This window comes from Heptranchias perlo, chromosome 23, assembly GCF_035084215.1.
Source record: "Heptranchias perlo isolate sHepPer1 chromosome 23, sHepPer1.hap1, whole genome shotgun sequence".
Lineage (NCBI taxonomy): Eukaryota > Metazoa > Chordata > Chondrichthyes > Hexanchiformes > Hexanchidae > Heptranchias > Heptranchias perlo.
The window spans coordinates 3908125-3930486 of record NC_090347.1 but is presented as its reverse complement, the minus strand read 5'-3'; the positions used below and the strand labels follow the sequence as shown (position 1 = coordinate 3930486).

The 22362-nt window shown below is 47.9% G+C and overlaps 1 protein-coding gene across 4 annotated transcripts in view; it reads right to left on the bottom strand.

The window, feature by feature from the left end:
* Positions 1–22362, bottom strand: part of stxbp4 (syntaxin binding protein 4) — a 209382-nt gene that overhangs the window by 5373 nt on the left and 181647 nt on the right. Inside the window, exon 24 of one of the 4 annotated variants that reach the window (XR_010966940.1) lies at positions 21570–21723. The exons of the other annotated variants lie outside the window; for them this stretch is intronic. The gene's annotated coding sequence lies outside the window, so the exon portion shown is untranslated. The remainder of the gene's footprint in view (positions 1–21569; positions 21724–22362) is intronic. 4 annotated transcript variants of the gene reach the window in all.

Below are 22362 nucleotides of genomic sequence, written 5' to 3'. Positions count from 1 at the left end.
AGAGGGAGACGGGGATCGATTGGACAGAGAGAGTCGGGGATTAATTGGACAGAGGGAGACGGGGATTGATTGGACAGAGAGAGAGAGTCGGGGATCGATTGGACAGAGGGAGTCGGGGATTGATTGGACAGAGGGAGACGGGGATCAATTGGACAGAGAGAGTTGGGGATCGACTGGACAGAGAGAGTCAGGGATCGATTGGACAGAGAGAGATGGGGATCGACTGGACAGAGTCAGGGATTGATTGGTCAGAGAGAGTCGGGGATCGATTGGACAGAGAGAGTCAGGGATCGATTGGACAGAGAGAGAGAGTCAGGGATTGATTGGACAGAGAGAGTCAGGGATTGATTGGACAGAGGGAGACGGGGATTGATTGGACAGAGAGAGTCAGGGATCGATTGGACAGAGAGAGATGGGGATCGATTGGACAGAGAGAGTCAGGGATTGGTGGATCACAAGATAGTTATAGCCGAGGGAGTCCATTCGACCCATCTTATTGAAACTATCCAGATGTTCTAAAGTTCCTCCACTGCAACATCCAATTGGTTGTTAATCGAGTCCTGGGCTTCATCTCCACTATCCTGGTTGAAGAGAAAGGTTTTCAGGAGACTTTTAAAGCGGGAAGGGAGGTGGAGAGATGGAGATACTGAGAGAGGGATCTCCAGAGAACAGGAGCAAAGTGGTTAAAGGAGTGGCTGCTGATGGTGGATCAGAGATTGAAGAGTCAGCCAGTTCCAGAGGAGTGGGGGGCTTCACGGGGATGTACAGATAGAGGATTGGGGGGCACGGGGCGTGGGGGGAATAATGAGGAAGAAAATCTTAAAGGAACTGGTTTCGTTCATAAGCTTGTCAAACACATCCATTTTGTTACACACACACACACACATATATATATATATATATAAATATAACACATATCATAATGTATGAAAAATCTGCTTCAAATGCTGGATAATGCAGCAACTTAGGAGCCAGGAATCAACGCTATCGGAGGGGGCCGCGGAACGCTCCCAAACCCCCTCCCCACAGAATAAAGCTGGCGCCAAACCCCTTCCAGATTCCAGCAACTCCCCTGCCGTTTCTGTAAACTCTTTTACCCGTGAGCCGGTGGGAAGTAGAGTGTGTGGGGAGGAGCAGAGAGGGTCGGGCTGGGACATTGTCTGTCAATACCCTGCCCACACTCATCAGCTGGGAATCACACAGGAAGAAACGGTAACTTGGGTCACTGGAGGGGGACTGTATCCCCAGGGGACTGTAACCCCAGGAGACTGTACCCCCAGGGGACTGTATCCCCAGGGGACTGTAACCCCAGGAGACTGTACCCCCAGGGGACTGTATCCCCAGGGGACTGTATCCCCAGGGGACTGTAACCCCAGGAGACTGTACCCCCAGGGGACTGTAACCCCAGGAGACTGTACCCCCAGGGGACTGTATCCCCAGGAGACTGTACCCCCAGGGGACTGTACCCCCAGGGGACTGTAACCCCAGGAGACTGTACCCCCAGGGGACTGTAACCCCAGGAGACTGTACCCCCAGGGGACTGTACCCCCAGGGGACTGTAACCCCAGGGGACTGTACCCCCAGGGGACTGTACCCCCAGGGGACTGTAACCCCAGGGGACTGTACCCCCAGGAGACTGTACCCCCACGGTACTGTACCCCCCAGCAAGGAATCAGTGCCCTCAGGCGAGGAGGGCAGGCAGTCACAGGGGGTAAAATTAAGTGTTTTCAGGAATCCAAACTGTGAACCTGTTTTCTCCTGTTGCAGATACTGACATGTATTTCCAGCATTTTTGTTTTTGTTTCAGATTTTCAGGGTTTGCACTTTGTTTCTTTTTACATGTTCCGGATTTAATGAACAAGAAATGGCAAAAATCAAATCTGTAAACAGATTACCCTTAATAAGGAGAGGGACAGAGCGGGGGGGAGGGACTGAGAGAGGGGAGGGACTGAGAGAGGAGTGGAACTGAGAGAGGAGAGGGACTGAGGGAGGAGAGACTGAGGGAGGAGGGACTGAGAGAGGAGTGGGACTGAGGGAGGAGAGAAACTGAGGGAGAAGGGACTGAGGGAGGAGAGACTGAGAGGGGGAGGGACTGAGAGAGGAGTGGGACTGAGGGAGGAGAGGGACTGAGGGAGGAGGGACTGAGGGAGTAGAGAAACTGAGGGAGTAGGGACTGAGGGAGGAGAGGGACTGAGGGAGAAGAGACTGAGAGGGGAAGGGACAGAGGCAGGAGGGAGACTGAGGGAGGAGATAAATTGAGGGGGGAGAGGGACTGCGGGAGGAGGAAGATGGAAGGAGGAGAGAGATTGAGGCTGGAGGGAGACTGAGGGAGGAGAGGGATTGAGGGAGGAGAGTTGTCCTGGCCACGAAGAGATACCAGGGGACCCGACTAGTTTTTCTTTTAAATTCAAAGGATCGTTTATCTGAAGAGAATATTTGCCCTGATTGCAGGGAAGTATTGACTGGAAAGGTGGGTGGAATCTGAAATGCTGTCAGCGTCTTGTGATGACATGAAAGAGAGGGTACTGGAACGGAGGGGTATCCATGCCTCTGATTATAGAACAGCCTCACTGACAGCTGTAGTCTGGTCACACTGAATAACCTGAGAGGATTAGGCAGATATTTGCTCAGTTCTTGCGGGTCTGTTAAATTAGTAACATGCTAATTGTTCCATTCTGATTTGGTATAGTAAGGATGTGGGGGGGGGCAAGGTATGTTCGCTTGTTATTGCAAGAGGTGTGGGGTATATCAGAGAGTGTTACAGTGAGAGGTGTGGGGTATATCAGAGATTGTTACAGTAAGTGGTGTGGGGTATATCAGAGAGTGTTACAGTGAGAGGTGTGGGGTATATCAGAGATTGTTACAGTGAGAGGTGTGGGGTATATCAGAGAGTGTTACAGTGAGAGGTGTGGGGTATATCAGAGATTGTTACAGTGAGAGGTGTGGGGTATATCAGAGAGTGTTACAGTGAGAGGTGTGGGGTATATCAGAGATTGTTACAGTGAGAGGTGTAGGGTACGTCAGAGATTGTTACAGTGAGAGGTGTGGGGTATATCAGAGAGTGTTACAGTGAGTGGTGTGGGGTATATCAGAGAGTGTTACAGTGAGAGGTGTGGGGTATATCTGAGATTGTTACAGTGAGAGATGTGGGGTATATCAGAGACTGTTACAGTGAGAGGTGTGGGGTATATCAGAGATTGTTACAGTGAGTGGTGTGCGGTATATCAGAGAGTGTTACAGTGAGAGGTGTGGGGTATATCTGAGATTGTTACAGTGAGAGATGTGGGGTATATCAGAGATTGTTACAGTGAGGGGTGTGGGGTATATCAGAGACTGTTACAGTGAGAGGTGTGGGGTATATCAGAGATTGTTACAGTGAGAGGTGTGGGGTATATCAGAGACTGTTACAGTGAGAGGTGTGGGGTATATCAGAGATTGTTACAGTGAGAGGTGTGCGGTATATCAGAGAGTGTTAAATTGAGAGGTGTGGGGTATATCTGAGATTGTTACAGTGAGGGGTGTGGGGTATATCAGAGATTGTTACAGTGAGGGGTGTGGGGTATATCAGAGATTGTTACAGTGAGGGGTGTGGGGTATATCAGAGATTGTTACAGTGAGAGGTGTGGGGTATATCAGAGATTGTTACAGTGAGAGGTGTGGGGTATATCAGAGACTGTTACAGTGAGAGGTGTGGGGTATATCAGAGATTGTTACAGTGAGAGGTGTGGGGTATATCAGAGACTGTTACAGTGAGAGGTGTGGGGTATATCAGAGATTGTTACAGTGAGAGGTGTGGGGTACGTCAGAGACTGTTACAGTGAGAGGTGTGGGGTATATCAGAGATTGTTACAGTGAGAGGTGTGGGGTATATCAGAGTGTTACAGTGAGAGGTGTGGGGTATATCAGAGATTGTGACAGTGAGGGGTGTGGGGTATATCAGAGATTGTTACAGTGAGAGGTGTGGGGTATATCAGAGTGTTACAGTGAGGGGTGTGGGGTATATCAGAGTGTTACAGTGAGAGGTGTGGGGTATATCAGAGTGTTACAGTGAGGGGTGTGGGGTATATCAGACAGTGTTACAGTGAGAGGTGTGGGGTATATCAGAGATTGTGACAGTGAGGGGTGTGGGGTATATCAGAGATTGTTACAGTGAGAGGTGTGGGGTATATCAGAGTGTTACAGTGAGGGGTGTGGGGTATATCAGAGTGTTACAGTGAGAGGTGTGGGGTATATCAGAGTGTTACAGTGAGAGGTGTGGGGTATATCAGAGTGTTACAGTGAGAGGTGTGGGGTATATCAGAGATTGTGACAGTGAGGGGTGTGGGGTATATCAGAGATTGTTACAGTGAGAGGTGTGGGGTATATCAGAGTGTTACAGTGAGGGGTGTGGGGTATATCAGAGTGTTACAGTGAGAGGTGTGGGGTATATCAGAGTGTTACAGTGAGGGGTGTGGGGTATATCAGACAGTGTTACAGTGAGAGGTGTGGGGTATATCAGAGAGTGTTACAGTGAGAGGTGTGGGGTATATCAGAGCGTTACAGTGAGGGGTGTGGGGTATATCAGAGCGTGACAGTGAGGGGTGTGGGGTATATCAGAGAGTGTTACAGTGAGAGGTGTGGGGTATATCAGAGTGTTACAGTGAGAGGTGTGGGGTATATCAGACAGTGTTACAGTGAGAGGTGTGGGGTATATCAGAGCGTTACAGTGAGGGGTGTGGGGTATATCAGAGCGTGACAGTGAGGGGTGTGGGGTATATCAGAGAGTGTTACAGTGAGGGGTGTGGGGTATATCAGAGTGTTACAGTGAGGGGTGTGGGGTATATCAGAGTGTTACAGTGAGAGGTGTGGGGTATATCAGAGTGTTACAGTGAGAGGTGTGGGGTATATCAGAGAGTGTTACAGTGAGGGGTGTGGGGTATATCAGAGAGTGTTACAGTGAGAGGTGTGGGGTATATCAGAGATTGTTACAGTGAGAGGTGTGGGATATATCAGAGTGTTACAGTGAGAGGTGTGGGGTATATCAGAGAGTGTTACAGTGAGGGGTGTGGGGTATATCAGAGAGTGTTACAGTGAGAGGTGTGGGGTATATCAGAGTGTTACAGTGAGAGGTGTGGGGTATATCAGAGAGTGTTACAGTGAGGGGTGTGGGGTATATCAGAGAGTGTTACAGTGAGAGGTGTGGGGTATATCAGAGAGTGTTACAGTGAGAGGTGTGCGGTATATCAGAGAGTGTTACAGTGAGAGGTGTGGGGTATATCAGAGATTGTTGCAGTGAGAGGTGTGGGGTATATCAGAGATTGTTACAGTGAGAGGTGTGGGGTATATCAGAGAGTGTTACAGTGAGAGGTGTGGGGTATATCAGAGATTGTTACAGTGAGAGGTGTGGGGTATATCAGAGATTGTTACAGTGAGAGGTGTGGGGTATATCAGAGATTGTTACAGTGAGAGGTGTGGGGTATATCAGAGATTGTTACAGTGAGAGGTGTGGGGTATATCAGAGATTGTTACAGTGAGAGGTGTGGGGTATATCAGAGATTGTTACAGTGAGAGGTGTGGGGTATATCAGAGATTGTTACAGTGAGAGGTGTGGGGTATATCAGAGATTGTTACAGTGAGAGGTGTGGGGTATATCAGAGATTGTTACAGTGAGAGGTGTGGGGTATATCAGAGATTGTTACAGTGAGAGGTGTGGGGTATATCAGAGATTGTTACAGTGAGAGGTGTGGGGTATATCAGAGATTGTTACAGTGAGAGGTGTGGGGTATATCAGAGAGTGTTACAGTGAGAGGTGTGGGGTATATCAGAGATTGTTACAGTGAGAGGTGTGGGGTATATCAGAGATTGTTACAGTGAGAGGTGTGGGGTATATCAGAGAGTGTTACAGTGAGAGGTGTGGGGTATATCAGAGTGTTACAGTGAGAGGTGTGGGGTATATCAGAGTGTTACAGTGAGAGGTGTGGGGTATATCAGAGTGTTACAGTGAGAGGTGTGGGGTATATCAGAGATTGTTACAGTGAGAGGTGTGGGGTATATCAGAGAGTGTTACAGTGAGAGGTGTGGGGTATATCAGAGTGTTACAGTGAGAGGTGTGGGGTATATCAGAGATTGTTACAGTGAGAGGTGTGGGGTATATCAGAGAGTGTTACAGTGAGAGGTGTGGGGTATATCAGAGTGTTACAGTGAGAGGTGTGGGGTATATCAGAGTGTTACAGTGAGAGGTGTGGGGTATATCAGAGAGTGTTACAGTGAGAGGTGTGGGGTATATCAGAGATTGTTACAGTGAGAGGTGTGGGGTATATCAGAGATTGTTACAGTGAGAGGTGTGCGGTATATCAGAGAGTGTTAAATTGAGAGGTGTGGGGTATATCTGAGATTGTTACAGTGAGGGGTGTGGGGTATATCAGAGATTGTTACAGTGAGAGGTGTGGGGTATATCAGAGAGTGTTACAGTGAGAGGTGTGGGGTATATCAGAGAGTGTTACAGTGAGAGGTGTGGGGTATATCAGAGATTGTTACAGTGAGAGGTGTGGGGTATATCAGAGTGTTACAGTGAGAGGTGTGGGGTATATCAGAGAGTGTTACAGTGAGAGGTGTGGGGTATATCAGAGATTGTTACAGTGAGAGGTGTGGGGTATATCAGAGACTGTTACAGTGAGAGGTGTGGGGTATATCAGAGATTGTTACAGTGAGAGGTGTGCGGTATATCAGAGAGTGTTAAATTGAGAGGTGTGGGGTATATCTGAGATTGTTACAGTGAGGGGTGTGGGGTATATCAGAGATTGTTACAGTGAGAGGTGTGGGGTATATCAGAGAGTGTTACAGTGAGAGGTGTGGGGTATATCAGAGAGTGTTACAGTGAGAGGTGTGGGGTATATCAGAGAGTGTTACAGTGAGAGGTGTGGGGTATATCAGAGAGTGTTACAGTGAGAGGTGTGGGGTATATCAGAGATTGTTACAGTGAGAGGTGTGGGGTATATCAGAGAGTGTTACAGTGAGAGGTGTGGGGTATATCAGAGAGTGTTACAGTGAGAGGTGTGGGGTATATCAGAGATTGTTACAGTGAGGGGTGTGGGGTATATCAGAGATTGCTACAGTGAGAGGTGTGGGGTATATCGGAGAGTGTTACAGTGAGAGGTGTGGGGTATATCAGAGATTGCTACAGTGAGAGGTGTGGGGTATATCGGAGAGTGTTACAGTGAGAGGTGTGGGGTATATCAGAGATTGCTACAGTGAGAGGTGTGGGGTATATCAGAGAGTGTTACAGTGAGAGGTGTGGGGTATATCAGAGAGTGTTACAGTGAGAGGTGTGGGGTATATCAGAGAGTGTTACAGTGAGAGGTGTGGGGTATATCAGAGATTGTTACAGTGAGGGGTGTGGGGTATATCAGAGATTGCTACAGTGAGAGGTGTGGGGTATATCAGAGAGTGTTACAGTGAGAGGTGTGGGGTATATCAGAGATTGTTACAGTGAGAGGTGTGGGGTATATCAGAGACTGTTACAGTGAGAGGTGTGGGGTATATCAGAGATTGTTACAGTGAGAGGGGTGGGGTATATCAGAGATTGTTACAGTGAGAGGTGTGGGGTATATCAGAGATTGTTACAGTGAGAGGTGTGGGGTATATCAGAGATTGTTACAGTGAGAGGTGTGGGGTATATCAGAGATTGTTACAGTGAGAGGTGTGGGGTATATCAGAGATTGTTACAGTGAGAGGTGTGGGGTATATCAGAGATTGTTACAGTGAGAGGTGTGGGGTATATCAGAGAGTGTTACAGTGAGAGGTGTGGGGTATATCAGAGATTGTTACAGTGAGAGGTGTGGGGTATATCAGAGAGTGTTACAGTGAGAGGTGTGGGGTATATCAGAGATTGTTACAGTGAGAGGTGTGGGGTACGTCAGAGACTGTTACAGTGAGAGGTGTGGGGTATATCAGAGAGTGTTACAGTGAGAGGTGTGGGGTATATCAGAGAGTGTTACAGTGAGAGGTGTGGGGTATATCAGAGAGTGTTACAGTGAGAGGTGTGGGGTATATCAGAGAGTGTTACAGTGAGGGGTGTGGGGTATATCAGAGATTGTTACAGTGAGAGGTGTGGGGTATATCAGAGTGTTACAGTGAGAGGTGTGGGGTATATCAGAGATTGTGACAGTGAGGGGTGTGGGGTATATCAGAGATTGTTACAGTGAGAGGTGTGGGGTATATCAGAGATTGTTACAGTGAGGGGTGTGGGGTATATCAGAGTGTTACAGTGAGAGGTGTGGGGTATATCAGAGTGTTACAGTGAGGGGTGTGGGGTATATCAGACAGTGTTACAGTGAGAGGTGTGGGGTATATCAGAGAGTGTTACAGTGAGAGGTGTGGGGTATATCAGAGCGTGACAGTGAGGGGTGTGGGGTATATCAGAGCGTGACAGTGAGGGGTGTGGGGTATATCAGAGAGTGTTACAGTGAGAGGTGTGGGGTATATCAGAGTGTTACAGTGAGAGGTGTGGGGTATATCAGAGCGTTACAGTGAGGGGTGTGGGGTATATCAGAGCGTGACAGTGAGGGGTGTGGGGTATATCAGAGAGTGTTACAGTGAGAGGTGTGGGGTATATCAGAGTGTTACAGTGAGAGGTGTGGGGTATATCAGAGATTGTTACAGTGAGAGGTGTGGGGTATATCAGACAGTGTTACAGTGAGAGGTGTGGGGTATATCAGAGAGTTACAGTGAGGGGTGTGGGGTATATCAGAGCGTGACAGTGAGGGGTGTGGGGTATATCAGAGAGTGTTACAGTGAGGGGTGTGGGGTATATCAGAGTGTTACAGTGAGGGGTGTGGGGTATATCAGAGTGTTACAGTGAGAGGTGTGGGGTATATCAGAGTGTTACAGTGAGAGGTGTGGGGTATATCAGAGATTGTTACAGTGAGAGGTGTGGGGTATATCAGAGTGTTACAGTGAGAGGTGTGGGGTATATCAGAGTGTTACAGTGAGGGGTGTGGGGTATATCAGAGAGTGTTACAGTGAGGGGTGTGGGGTATATCAGAGAGTGTTACAGTGAGGGGTGTGGGGTATATCAGAGAGTGTTACAGTGAGAGGTGTGGGGTATATCAGAGAGTGTTACAGTGAGGGTGTGGGGTATATCAGAGAGTGTTACAGTGAGGGGTGTGGGGTATATCAGAGAGTGTTACAGTGAGAGGTGTGGGGTATATCAGAGATTGTTACAGTGAGGGTGTGGGGTATATCAGAGATTGTTACAGTGAGAGGTGTGGGGTATATCAGAGATTGTTACAGTGAGAGGTGTGGGGTATATCAGAGATTGTTACAGTGAGAGGTGTGGGGTATATCAGAGATTGTTACAGTGAGAGGTGTGGGGTATATCAGAGAGTGTTACAGTGAGAGGTGTGGGGTATATCAGAGATTGTTACAGTGAGAGGTGTGGGGTATATCAGAGAGTGTTACAGTGAGAGGTGTGGGGTATATCAGAGATTGTTACAGTGAGAGGTGTGGGGTATATCAGAGAGTGTTACAGTGAGAGGTGTGGGGTATATCAGAGTGTTACAGTGAGAGGTGTGGGGTATATCAGAGTGTTACAGTGAGAGGTGTGGGGTATATCAGAGAGTGTTACAGTGAGAGGTGTGGGGTATATCAGAGTGTTACAGTGAGAGGTGTGGGGTATATCAGAGATTGTTACAGTGAGAGGTGTGGGGTATATCAGAGATTGTTACAGTGAGAGGTGTGGGGTATATCAGAGATTGTTACAGTGAGAGGTGTGGGGTATATCAGAGATTGTTACAGTGAGAGGTGTGGGGTATATCAGAGATTGTTACAGTGAGAGGTGTGGGGTATATCAGAGTGTTACAGTGAGAGGTGTGGGGTATATCAGAGAGTGTTACAGTGAGAGGTGTGGGGTATATCAGAGATTGTTACAGTGAGAGGTGTGGGGTATATCAGAGTGTTACAGTGAGAGGTGTGGGGTATATCAGAGATTGTTACAGTGAGAGGTGTGGGGTATATCAGAGATTGTTACAGTGAGAGGTGTGGGGTATATCAGAGTGTTACAGTGAGAGGTGTGGGGTATATCAGAGATTGTTACAGTGAGGGTGTGGGGTATATCAGAGATTGTTACAGTGAGAGGTGTGGGGTATATCAGAGATTGTTACAGTGAGAGGTGTGGGGTATATCAGAGAGTGTTACAGTGAGAGGTGTGGGGTATAGTCAGAGATTGTTACAGTGAGAGGTGTGGGGTATATCAGAGTGTTACAGTGAGAGGTGTGGGGTATATCAGAGAGTGTTACAGTGAGAGGTGTGGGGTATATCAGAGATTGTTGCAGTGAGAGGTGTGGGGTATATCAGAGATTGTTACAGTGAGAGGTGTGGGGTATATCAGAGTGTTACAGTGAGAGGTGTGGGGTATATCAGAGAGTGTTACAGTGAGAGGTGTGGGGTATATCAGAGTGTTACAGTGAGAGGTGTGGGGTATATCAGAGAGTGTTACAGTGAGAGGTGTGGGGTATATCAGAGATTGTTACAGTGAGAGGTGTGGGGTATATCAGAGATTGTTACAGTGAGAGGTGTGGGGTATATCAGAGTGTTACAGTGAGAGGTGTGGGGTATATCAGAGTGTTACAGTGAGAGGTGTGGGGTATATCAGAGAGTGTTACAGTGAGAGGTGTGGGGTATATCAGAGAGTGTTACAGTGAGAGGTGTGGGGTATATCAGAGAGTGTTACAGTGAGAGGTGTGGGGTATATCAGAGAGTGTTACAGTGAGAGGTGTGGGGTATATCAGAGTGTTACAGTGAGAGGTGTGGGGTATATCAGAGTGTTACAGTGAGGGTGTGGGGTATATCAGAGATTGTTAGTGAGAGGTGTGGGGTATATCAGAGATTGTTACAGTGAGAGGTGTGGGGTATATCAGAGTGTTACAGTGAGAGGTGTGGGGTACGTCAGAGACTGTTACAGTGAGAGGTGTGGGGTATATCAGAGATTGTTACAGTGAGATGTGTGGGGTATATCAGAGAGTGTTACAGTGAGAGGTGTGGGGTATATCAGAGAGTGTTACAGTGAGAGGTGTGGGGTATATCAGAGATTGTTACAGTGAGAGGTGTGGGGTATATCAGAGATTGTTACAGTGAGAGGTGTGGGGTATATCAGAGATTGTTACAGTGAGAGGTGTGGGGTATATCAGAGATTGTTACAGTGAGAGGTGTGCGGTATATCAGAGAGTGTTACAGTGAGAGGTGTGGGGTATATCAGAGATTGTTACAGTGAGAGGTGTGCGGTATATCAGAGAGTGTTACAGTGAGAGGTGTGGGGTATATCAGAGAGTGTTACAGTGAGGGGTGTGGGGTATATCAGAGATTGTTACAGTGAGAGGTGTGGGGTATATCAGAGATTGTTACAGTGAGAGGTGTGCGGTATATCAGAGAGTGTTACAGTGAGAGGTGTGGGGTATATCAGAGATTGTTACAGTGAGAGGTGTGGGGTATATCAGAGATTGTTACAGTGAGAGGTGTGGGGTATATCAGAGATTGTTACAGTGAGAGGTGTGCGGTATATCAGAGATTGTTACAGTGAGAGGTGTGGGGTACGTCAGAGATTGTTACAGTGAGAGGTGTGGGGTATATCAGAGATTGTTACAGTGAGAGGTGTGGGGTATATCAGAGAGTGTTACAGTGAGAGGTGTGGGGTATATCAGAGTGTTACAGTGAGAGGTGTGGGGTATATCAGAGATTGTTACAGTGAGAGGTGTGCGGTATATCAGAGATTGTTACAGTGAGAGGTGTGGGGTACGTCAGAGATTGTTACAGTGAGAGGTGTGGGGTATATCAGAGAGTGTTACAGTGAGAGGTGTGGGGTATATCAGAGTGTTACAGTGAGAGGTGTGGGGTATATCAGAGATTGTTACAGTGAGGGGTGTGGGGTATATCAGAGTGTTACAGTGAGAGGTGTGGGGTATATCAGAGATTGTTACAGTGAGAGGTGTGGGGTATATCAGAGATTGTTACAGTGAGAGGTGTGGGGTATATCAGAGATTGTTACAGTGAGGGGTGTGGGGTATATCAGATTGTTACAGTGAGAGGTGTGGGGTATATCAGAGATTGTTACAGTGAGGGGTGTGGGGTATATCAGAGATTGTTACAGTGAGAGGTGTGGGGTATATCAGAGATTGTTACAGTGAGGGGTGTGGGGTATATCAGAGTGTTACAGTGAGGGGTGTGGGGTATATCAGAGAGTGTTACAGTGAGAGGTGTGGGGTATATCAGAGATTGTTACAGTGAGAGGTGTGGGGTATATCAGAGATTGTTACAGTGAGAGGTGTGGGGTATATCAGAGAGTGTTACAGTGAGAGGTGTGGGGTATATCAGAGATTGTTACAGTGAGAGGTGTGCGGTATATCAGAGAGTGTTACAGTGAGAGGTGTGGGGTATATCAGAGATTGTTACAGTGAGAGGTGTGGGGTATATCAGAGATTGTTACAGTGAGAGGTGTGGGGTATATCAGAGAGTGTTACAGTGAGAGGTGTGGGGTATATCAGAGATTGTTACAGTGAGAGGTGTGGGGTACGTCAGAGATTGTTACAGTGAGAGGTGTGGGGTATATCAGAGATTGTTACAGTGAGGGGTGTGGGGTATATCAGAGTGTTACAGTGAGAGGTGTGGGGTATATCAGAGATTGTTACAGTGAGAGGTGTGGGGTATATCAGAGAGTGTTACAGTGAGGGGTGTGGGGTATATCAGAGTGTTACAGTGAGAGGTGTGGGGTATATCAGAGATTGTTACAGTGAGGGGTGTGGGGTATATCAGAGAGTGTTACAGTGAGGGGTGTGGGGTATATCAGATTGTTACAGTGAGAGGTGTGGGGTATATCAGAGATTGTTACAGTGAGAGGTGTGGGGTATATCAGAGATTGTTACAGTGAGAGGTGTGGGGTATATCAGAGATTGTTAGTGAGAGGTGTGGGGTATATCAGAGATTGTTACAGTGAGGGGTGTGGGGTATATCAGAGATTGTTACAGTGAGAGGTGTGGGGTATATCAGAGATTGTTACAGTGAGGGGTGTGGGGTATATCAGATTGTTACAGTGAGAGGTGTGGGGTATATCAGAGATTGTTACAGTGAGAGGTGTGGGGTATATCAGAGATTGTTACAGTGAGAGGTGTGGGGTATATCAGAGATTGTTACAGTGAGAGGTGTGGGGTATATCAGAGTGTTACAGTGAGAGGTGTGGGGTACGTCAGAGATTGTTACAGTGAGAGGTGTGGGGTATATCAGAGATTGTTACAGTGAGAGGTGTGGGGTATATCAGAGATTGTTACAGTGAGAGGTGTGGGGTATATCAGAGAGTGTTACAGTGAGAGGTGTGGGGTATATCAGAGAGTGTTACAGTAAGTGGTGTGGGGTATATCAGAGATTGTTGCAGTGAGAGGTGTGGGGTATATCAGAGAGTGTTACAGTGAGAGGTGTGGGGTATATCAGAGATTGTTACAGTGAGAGGTGTGGGGTATATCAGAGAGTGTTACAGTGAGAGGTGTGGGGTATATCAGAGAGTGTTACAGTAAGTGGTGTGGGGTATATCAGAGATTGTTACAGTGAGGGGTGTGGGGTACGTCAGAGATTGTTACAGTGAGAGGTGTGGGGTATATCAGAGATTGTTGCAGTGAGAGGTGTGGGGTATATCAGAGTGTTACAGTGAGAGGTGTGGGGCATATCAGAGAGTGTTACAGTGAGAGGTGTGGGGTATATCAGAGAGTGTTACAGTGAGAGGTGTGGGGTATATCAGAGATTGTTACAGTGAGAGGTGTGGGGTATATCAGAGAGTGTTACAGTGAGAGGTGTGGGGTATATCAGAGATTGTTACAGTGAGGGGTGTGGGGTATATCAGAGTGTTACAGTGAGAGGTGTGGGGTATATCAGAGTGTTACAGTGAGGGGTGTGGGGTATATCAGAGATTGTTAGTGAGAGGTGTGGGGTATATCAGAGATTGTTACAGTGAGGGGTGTGGGGTATATCAGAGATTGTTACAGTGAGGGGTGTGGGGTATATCAGAGTGTTACAGTGAGGGGTGTGGGGTATATCAGAGTGTTACAGTGAGAGGTGTGGGGTATATCAGAGATTGTTACAGTGAGGGGTGTGGGGTATATCAGAGATTGTTACAGTGAGGGGTGTGGGGTATATCAGAGATTGTTACAGTGAGGGGTGTGGGGTATATCAGAGATTGTTACAGTGAGGGGTGTGGGGTATATCAGAGTGTTACAGTGAGAGGTGTGGGGTATATCAGAGAGTGTTACAGTGAGAGGTGTGGGGTATATCAGAGATTGTTACAGTGAGAGGTGTGGGGTATATCAGAGTGTTACAGTGAGAGGTGTGGGGTATATCAGAGTGTTACAGTGAGAGGTGTGGGGTATATCAGAGATTGTTAGTGAGAGGTGTGGGGTACGTCAGAGATTGTTACAGTGAGAGGTGTGGGGTATATCAGAGATTGTTACAGTGAGAGGTGTGGGGTATATCAGAGATTGTTACAGTGAGAGGTGTGGGGTATATCAGAGATTGTTACAGTGAGAGGTGTGGGGTATATCAGAGATTGTTACAGTGAGAGGTGTGGGGTATATCAGAGATTGTTACAGTGAGAGGTGTGGGGTATATCAGAGAGTGTTACAGTGAGAGGTGTGGGGTATATCAGAGAGTGTTACAGTGAGAGGTGTGGGGTATATCAGAGTGTTACAGTGAGAGGTGTGGGGTATATCAGAGATTGTTAGTGAGAGGTGTGGGGTACGTCAGAGACTGTTACAGTGAGAGGTGTGGGGTATATCAGAGATTGTTACAGTGAGAGGTGTGGGGTATATCAGAGAGTGTTACAGTGAGAGGTGTGGGGTATATCAGAGATTGTTACAGTGAGAGGTGTGGGGTATATCAGAGATTGTTACAGTGAGAGGTGTGGGGTATATCAGAGATTGTTACAGTGAGAGGTGTGGGGTATATCAGAGAGTGTTACAGTGAGAGGTGTGGGGTATATCAGAGAGTGTTACAGTGAGGGGTGTGGGGTATATCAGAGATTGTTACAGTGAGAGGTGTGGGGTATATCAGAGAGTGTTACAGTGAGAGGTGTGGGGTATATCAGAGAGTGTTACAGTGAGGGGTGTGGGGTATATCAGAGAGTGTTACAGTGAGAGGTGTGGGGTATATCAGAGTGTTGCAGTGAGGGGTGTGGGGTATATCAGAGAATGTTACAGTGAGAGGTGTGGGGTATATCAGAGTGTTGCAGTGAGGGGTGTGGGGTATATCAGAGATTGTTACAGTGAGAGGTGTGGGGTATATCAGAGATTGTTACAGTGAGAGGTGTGGGGTACGTCAGAGATTGTTACAGTGAGAGGTGTGGGGTATATCAGAGATTGTTACAGTGAGAGGTGTGGGGTATATCAGAGATTGTTACAGTGAGAGGTGTGCGGTATATCAGAGTGTTACAGTGAGAGGTGTGGGGTATATCTGAGATTGTTACAGTGAGAGGTGTGGGGTATATCAGAGAGTGTTACAGTGAGAGGTGTGGGGTATATCAGAGATTGTTACAGTGAGAGGTGTGGGGTATATCAGAGATTGTTACAGTGAGAGGTGTGGGGTATATCTGAGATTGTTACAGTGAGAGGTGTGGGGTATATCAGAAATTGTTACAGTGAGGGGTGTGGGGTATATCAGAGATTGTTACAGTGAGAGGTGTGGGGTATATCAGAGAGTGTTACAGTGAGAGGTGTGGGGTATATCAGAGATTGTTACAGTGAGAGGTGTGGGGTATATCAGAGATTGTTACAGTGAGAGGTGTGGGGTATATCAGAGATTGTTACAGTGAGAGGTGTGCGGTATATCAGAGATTGTTACAGTGAGAGGTGTGGGGTACGTCAGAGATTGTTACAGTGAGAGGTGTGGGGTATATCAGAGATTGTTACAGTGAGGGGTGTGGGGTATATCAGAGTGTTACAGTGAGAGGTGTGGGGTATATCAGAGATTGTTACAGTGAGAGGTGTGCGGTATATCAGAGATTGTTACAGTGAGGGGTGTGGGGTATATCAGAGTGTTACAGTGAGAGGTGTGGGGTATATCAGAGATTGTTACAGTGAGGGGTGTGGGGTATATCAGAGATTGTTACAGTGAGGGGTGTGGGGTATATCAGAGTGTTACAGTGAGAGGTGTGGGGTATATCAGAGAGTGTTACAGTGAGAGGTGTGGGGTACGTCAGAGATTGTTACAGTGAGAGGTGTGGGGTATATCAGAGATTGTTACAGTGAGAGGTGTGGGGTATATCAGAGATTGTTACAGTGAGAGGTGTGGGGTATATCAGAGAGTGTTACAGTGAGGGGTGTGGGGTATATCAGAGATTGTTACAGTGAGAGGTGTGGGGTATATCAGAGATTGTTACAGTGAGAGGTGTGGGGTATATCAGAGATTGTTACAGTGAGAGGTGTGGGGTATATCAGAGATTGTTACAGTGAGAGGTGTGGGGTATATCAGAGATTGTTACAGTGAGAGGTGTGGGGTATATCAGAGAGTGTTACAGTAAGTGGTGTGGGGTATATCAGAGATTGTTGCAGTGAGAGGTGTGGGGTATATCAGAGAGTGTTACAGTGAGAGGTGTGGGGTATATCAGAGAGTGTTACAGTGAGAGGTGTGGGGTATATCAGAGTGTTACAGTGAGAGGTGTGGGGTATATCAGAGATTGTTACAGTGAGAGGTGTGGGGTATATCAGAGATTGTTACAGTGAGAGGTGTGGGGTATATCAGAGATTGTTACAGTGAGGGGTGTGTGGTATATCAGAGATTGTTACAGTGAGAGGTGTGGGGTATATCAGAGATTGTTACAGTGAGAGGTGTGGGGTATATCAGAGATTGTTACAGTGAGAGGTGTGGGGTATATCAGAGATTGTTACAGTGAGGGGTGTGTGGTATATCAGAGATTGTTACAGTGAGAGGTGTGGGGTATATCAGAGATTGTTACAGTGAGAGGTGTGGGGTATATCAGAGATTGTTACAGTGAGAGGTGTGGGGTATATCAGAGATTGTTACACTAACGTTGTGAGGTATATGAGAAAGTATCACACTATGGTGTAACTGCTGGGCAATGGTTCAGTGAGCTCTGAATGGTCATTGTTGATGTTTGAGCCTAGCCAGCCAATATCAGCAGTCTGGTCAGAGATGGAGGTCGCCATGGCTGAGCTTGCTGCTATTCTGCTGTATCCACGTAGACATACCGCTGCGCAGGGTGGGTGGCTGTCACTGGATAACCGATTGGCAGCGGGATCGCTGGCTGCCATAATGCGGATGTTGTACAACTCACCGCGCACACGTGAATACCGCTCAGGGTGGAGCCTGACACTGTACCGCTCTGTGACCAGGCCTTTCGGGCCACACTGCTGCAGACGCACAGACTGGGCAGCTCACTGACACAGCCTCATCAGCCCTAGAGACACGGCAGTGAAAAATCAAAACCAGAATCTGTCCTGCGGGGCATTTCCACCATCACTCTACTTTGTCAAGGTTCTCCAAAACAGGAAATTCATGAGCCTCCCAGTGCCCAAAATAAACACAAACACAGACACAGACTGTGTCTCCTAAACATCAGACAGACCTACTACACTCAGGGAGCATTTGTCCTGCTCATTTAGCCGCTCTTTACCCGAATGGAAAGAATTTCCAGAGGGACAGAATTGAAAAGCAGAGAAGTTATATTAAACTTGTATAGAACCTTGGTTAGACCACACTTGGAGCACTGTGCACAGTTCCGGTCTCCATATTATAGAAAGGATAGAGAGGCACTGGAGAAGGTGCAAAGAAGATTCACAAGGATGATACCAAAACTGAGAGGAAATCCTGATCAGGAAAGGCTGAACAAGCTGGGGCTCTTTTCTCTAGAAAACAGAAGGCTGAGGGGTGACCTGATAGAGGTGCGGAGTTCAAAACTTCTTTCACAAAAGACATTTGAAGGAACGGGGTTAACTGTACCCCTTTTAAACAAAAACATTTGGAAACCTGTAAACACACTAACGTGGTAAACTGTGTTCCTGCAAATCCTGTTTTTCCCTCACTGACGCTGATGGCATTGGAGAAGTCTGAGTTTCGGGATCGAAGACATTGTACTGCGAATAGATATCAAGATTATTAAATAATGAATTATTTAATAAGCTGGATGGATAATATTGAGCTTGAAGGGTTGTCAGGCTTTCAAAACACATAGGCTTTTGGAAACACAAGCTTTTCAACACAGCAGGAGGCAATGTAAGAAAAGGCAACAAGAGCATACATCAAAGGCCTCGGATCAGAAAGGCAATGATAGGTGTGAAAAGGCATTCGTCTCTCATTCCTATCTGGTAGTCTCTTCAAAGAGCTGGGATTTGTGAAACATCAAGTGGTAATCCATCCAGCATATGGTCAAATGGTATAAGGAGTGGATTTGAAGCCATTGAAGCAATCAAAATTGGAGACGTAAGGACCATTAAGAATATCTGGGCGTAGAAATGTAAGGGGGCTATCTCCACATGAAGGGCCATAAACAGAGAGAGTAAAGGGGCCTTTTCAACCCATTGTTCGAACACATGGGGCCTGATTTTAGCAGGCCTGCGGGTTTCCGGCGGGTTGGGTTTCGGGTGCGTGGCCTCCGCGCCCGGCGAAATTAGTGGGTTGCCCGCGCGATCGTAGCAGGCAATCCACTAATTGGAATCACTTACCTGCTCCTCCGGGGTCCGCGCTGCTGGTCTGCGCGTCGGGCGGGCTGCGCATGCGCAGTACGATCTGTCAGCTGGAGGCTCTCTAGTTAAAGGGGCAGTCCTCCACTGACAGATGCTGCAACCAATGGAACAAAATACAGCATGGAGCAGCCCAGGGGGAAGGCTGCTCCCAGTTTAATGATGCCTCACCCCAGGTATCATTAGATGGGGTGAGGAGGAGGGGGAGGACAGAGCTCTTCCACCTGGCGGGCGGGAGGAAGCGGCCTGCCTCTGCCACCAAGAAGGCCTGGCTCGAGGTGGCAGAGGGGGTCACCTGCGCCACCAACATATTGCCCACCTGCATACAGTGCAGGAGGCGCACCAATGACCTCAGTAGGTCAGCCACAGTGAGTACACGTAGTCTTTCCCCTACACTCCGTCTGCCACAACACTGCCCCCACCCCACATCTCCTTCGGCACCGCCAACACTACTCTGTCACATCACCCCTCATACCCACTCAAACCTCATCCTCATCTTACCTGCACCTACTCACCTCGCCAGTACTCATCCCGCCACTAACACGCAACCCAATCCTCATACAATCTCATGGCTCTATCCCATACTCACCCTCTCATGCATCTCTTTCACGGCCAGCCTCACTCAACCTGCCACCACCTGTGCTGCAGCCACAGGGCATGCATCGCATATGTGCAGTAGGAAGCGTAAGGCAAACGTGTCGTGAGCATGAAGGGGATGCACAAGGGTGTCTGAGGGTTTGCCATGGGTGTTACCTATATTGAATTTCAGAGCAACAAACATCACACATTATATTGGCACCACCACTGCCATGTCTCCGCGAATCCTGTCCGTTGTGTCCAATAATGCCCGCTCCTGGGTATCACTATGAGGACCCACCACTGATGCCACCCATTGTGTTACTGCAGAGTAGGTGCAGGTGTATTTGCAGGGCTCTTCCGCGCAGACGACTGAGAGACATCGGCAGTGTAGCCGGCTGCACCCTGGAAGGATGCGGAGGAGAAGTTGTGGAGGGCAGTGGTGACTTTGGCAGCGACAGGTAAGCAGATGGTGCTGGGGCCAGCCAGGAGCAGCTCGGCATGAAAGAGCCTGCAGATCTCCACGACTACATGTTGAGTGAATCTGAGCCTCCGTGTGCACTGCTGCTCGGAGAGGTCCAGGGAGCTGCGCCTCGGTCTGTGGACCCTGTGGCGAGGGTAGTGCCCTCTGCGACGCGTCTCTCTCTGCGGTAGCCCTCCCTCCTGCTGTACAGGTGGATGTGTCACAGCACTCTGTTGTGGAGCTCCACGTGTCAGAGGTGGACGGCGTGGATGGCGAGGCTGGTGATGCTGTTCGCCCTCCGAGGGGGTCATGACTGCAGCTACGGCGGCCCCATCCGCAATATGTACATCTGAGGGGGTCCGCAAGGTAGGCACATGTCTCCGGACCCCGGGGTGAGTGTGCAGGTTGGTGACTTTGACCGTCCGGAGGGGGGTGGTGGAGGCCAAACTTTGTCCCAAGTGACAGAGCGGCCTCCTGCAATGGGTGAGGGTCTCCCCCCACCCCCCCCCGCACCTGTCAAATGGACCTTTGCAGCTGCCACAGGCTGACGGCTGCAACACGTCCAGTTCAACTAGGAGTGTTTCCCCCAGTGTGTGAAACAGTCCCATGTTTCCCCAAAATCACACACAGTCCCTTAATCTGGTCAGTTAATGACCTGAACAAGCGAAATAAATAACCTCAAGTGGCATCCCGCTGGCTTTAATTGCCTGCGGGATTCCCACCAGCGGGGGCTACGCACGCACCCCTGCACGTCATCGGGGAACCCGGAAGTGGGCGGGATCGTGGCGGGATCCCGTCACGTGACTGGATATCGGGATTTTTGGGGCCCGCCCGCTGGAAACCCACAGGAAACCCGACGGTAAAATCGAGCCCATGGTCTTTTCTACATCAAAGGACCTCCAGTCACATGATCAAAGCCTAAACTGTCAATCATTTAAGTATGTTAATGATTGAGGCATAGCAACAGGGAGTGATTGGACAAAAGGAATGACCCTCCCCAATCCTATGTCCTATTGGTAAAAAAACAATATTAAAAAGAAGACTTTGAGAGTAGAACGGGGGGGCTCTCTTCTCTTCTCTTCACCTCACCATCCAGCAGTCCAGTGCACGGAGCTGTCCTCGACCGAGTGCTGCAGACTGGCACATTCCAAGGTCCAGGACTACGTGCTCAGGGACGCAATGAGGCTGGGTGCGGCCGCCGCAAAGGCTCTGTGGGGAAAGGCAACCGTTTAGAGCCTTCCCGCCATTGTATACCGAGGGGCTGCAATCAGGGAAAAACCCCCTCGGGCAGAATGTAAAATTCAAATTGCTATAATGTACCTGTAATGAATCTGTAATGTACCTGTAATCAATCTGTAATCAATAATCTGTATTGAGTATAATGCGATGAGACACCCCAGAGTGTCATGAACTGTAATTATGCACAATGTGTTCATTGAACTGTAGTTGATTTAACCTGCAAATTGTATAATCTGTACTGTGTACGTTTGGAATGTGATATGACAGCTGTATTGTATGTTTTTGCTACAAATTTTATAAGCAGTCACAAAGAACGCACACTGCAGTTGAACATCATGCAAGAAGAAGACCTTGAGTTCTGAGGAGCTGATCAACCTTCAGACCCGATAAGCAAAATCCTTGGTTTAAAGGTTGTACTTGTATTAATGATTTGCCTGATGTGTGTGAATCGTTAAGTCATTACATAATAACATTGCGATTTACTAAGTGTATAGAGGGATTTTAAAAAGGAAAGTCATATGTTGATTTTGCTTCATGAATGCTCATATGAATGATAACATCATTAAATAATTACTTTTGATTACCTTGAGTGAGGGTGACTTTCTTTGCTTGACTATTCGTCCAGAGTCCAAGAATCACAGAAAATAAGGAATTCCTCACAGAGGGTCTTTAAGAATATGAAAGGGTTTGATAGGGTAGATGAAGAGAAAATGTTTCCACTTGCAGGGGAGACCAGAACTAGGGATCATAAATATAAGATAGTCACTAATAAATCCAATAGGGAATTCCGGAGAAACTTCTTTACCCAGAGAGTGGTGAGAATGTGGAACTCACCACCACAAGGAGTAGTTGAGGCAAATAGCACAGATAAATTTAGGGGAAGCTGGATAAACACATGAGGGAGAAAGGAATAGAAGGGTATGTTGATAGGGTGAGATGAAGTTGGGGGGGAGGAGCGCAGAGATCTGGGAGGGTGGTAGGGCTGGAGGAGGTTACAGAGATAGGGAGGGGCGAGGCCATGGAGCATAAACACCGGCATGGACCAGTTGGGCCGAATGGCCTGTTTCTGTGCTGTAGTCTCGACGTAACTCGAAATTATTATTTTATTTTTTGAAGTATCTCCTGCCTTTCTTTACACAGAACCCCGAATTGTGGCAATGGTTCTGCCTTCCTGTGTGTGAGCGATATCCTGTTGTGGGGAGGAGGGGGTTGTCTCAGTGTCAATTAATACAGCAGCCCCCTCGCCTCGCCTCCCCTCCCACAGTGGGACACTGGAGCTCTGTGTCACTCAACACCGGCACGAACAGAATCTGTACACTGTTCCTCATCCTATCATGGAAACGGTACAGAACACAAAAACAACTTGCACTTATATGT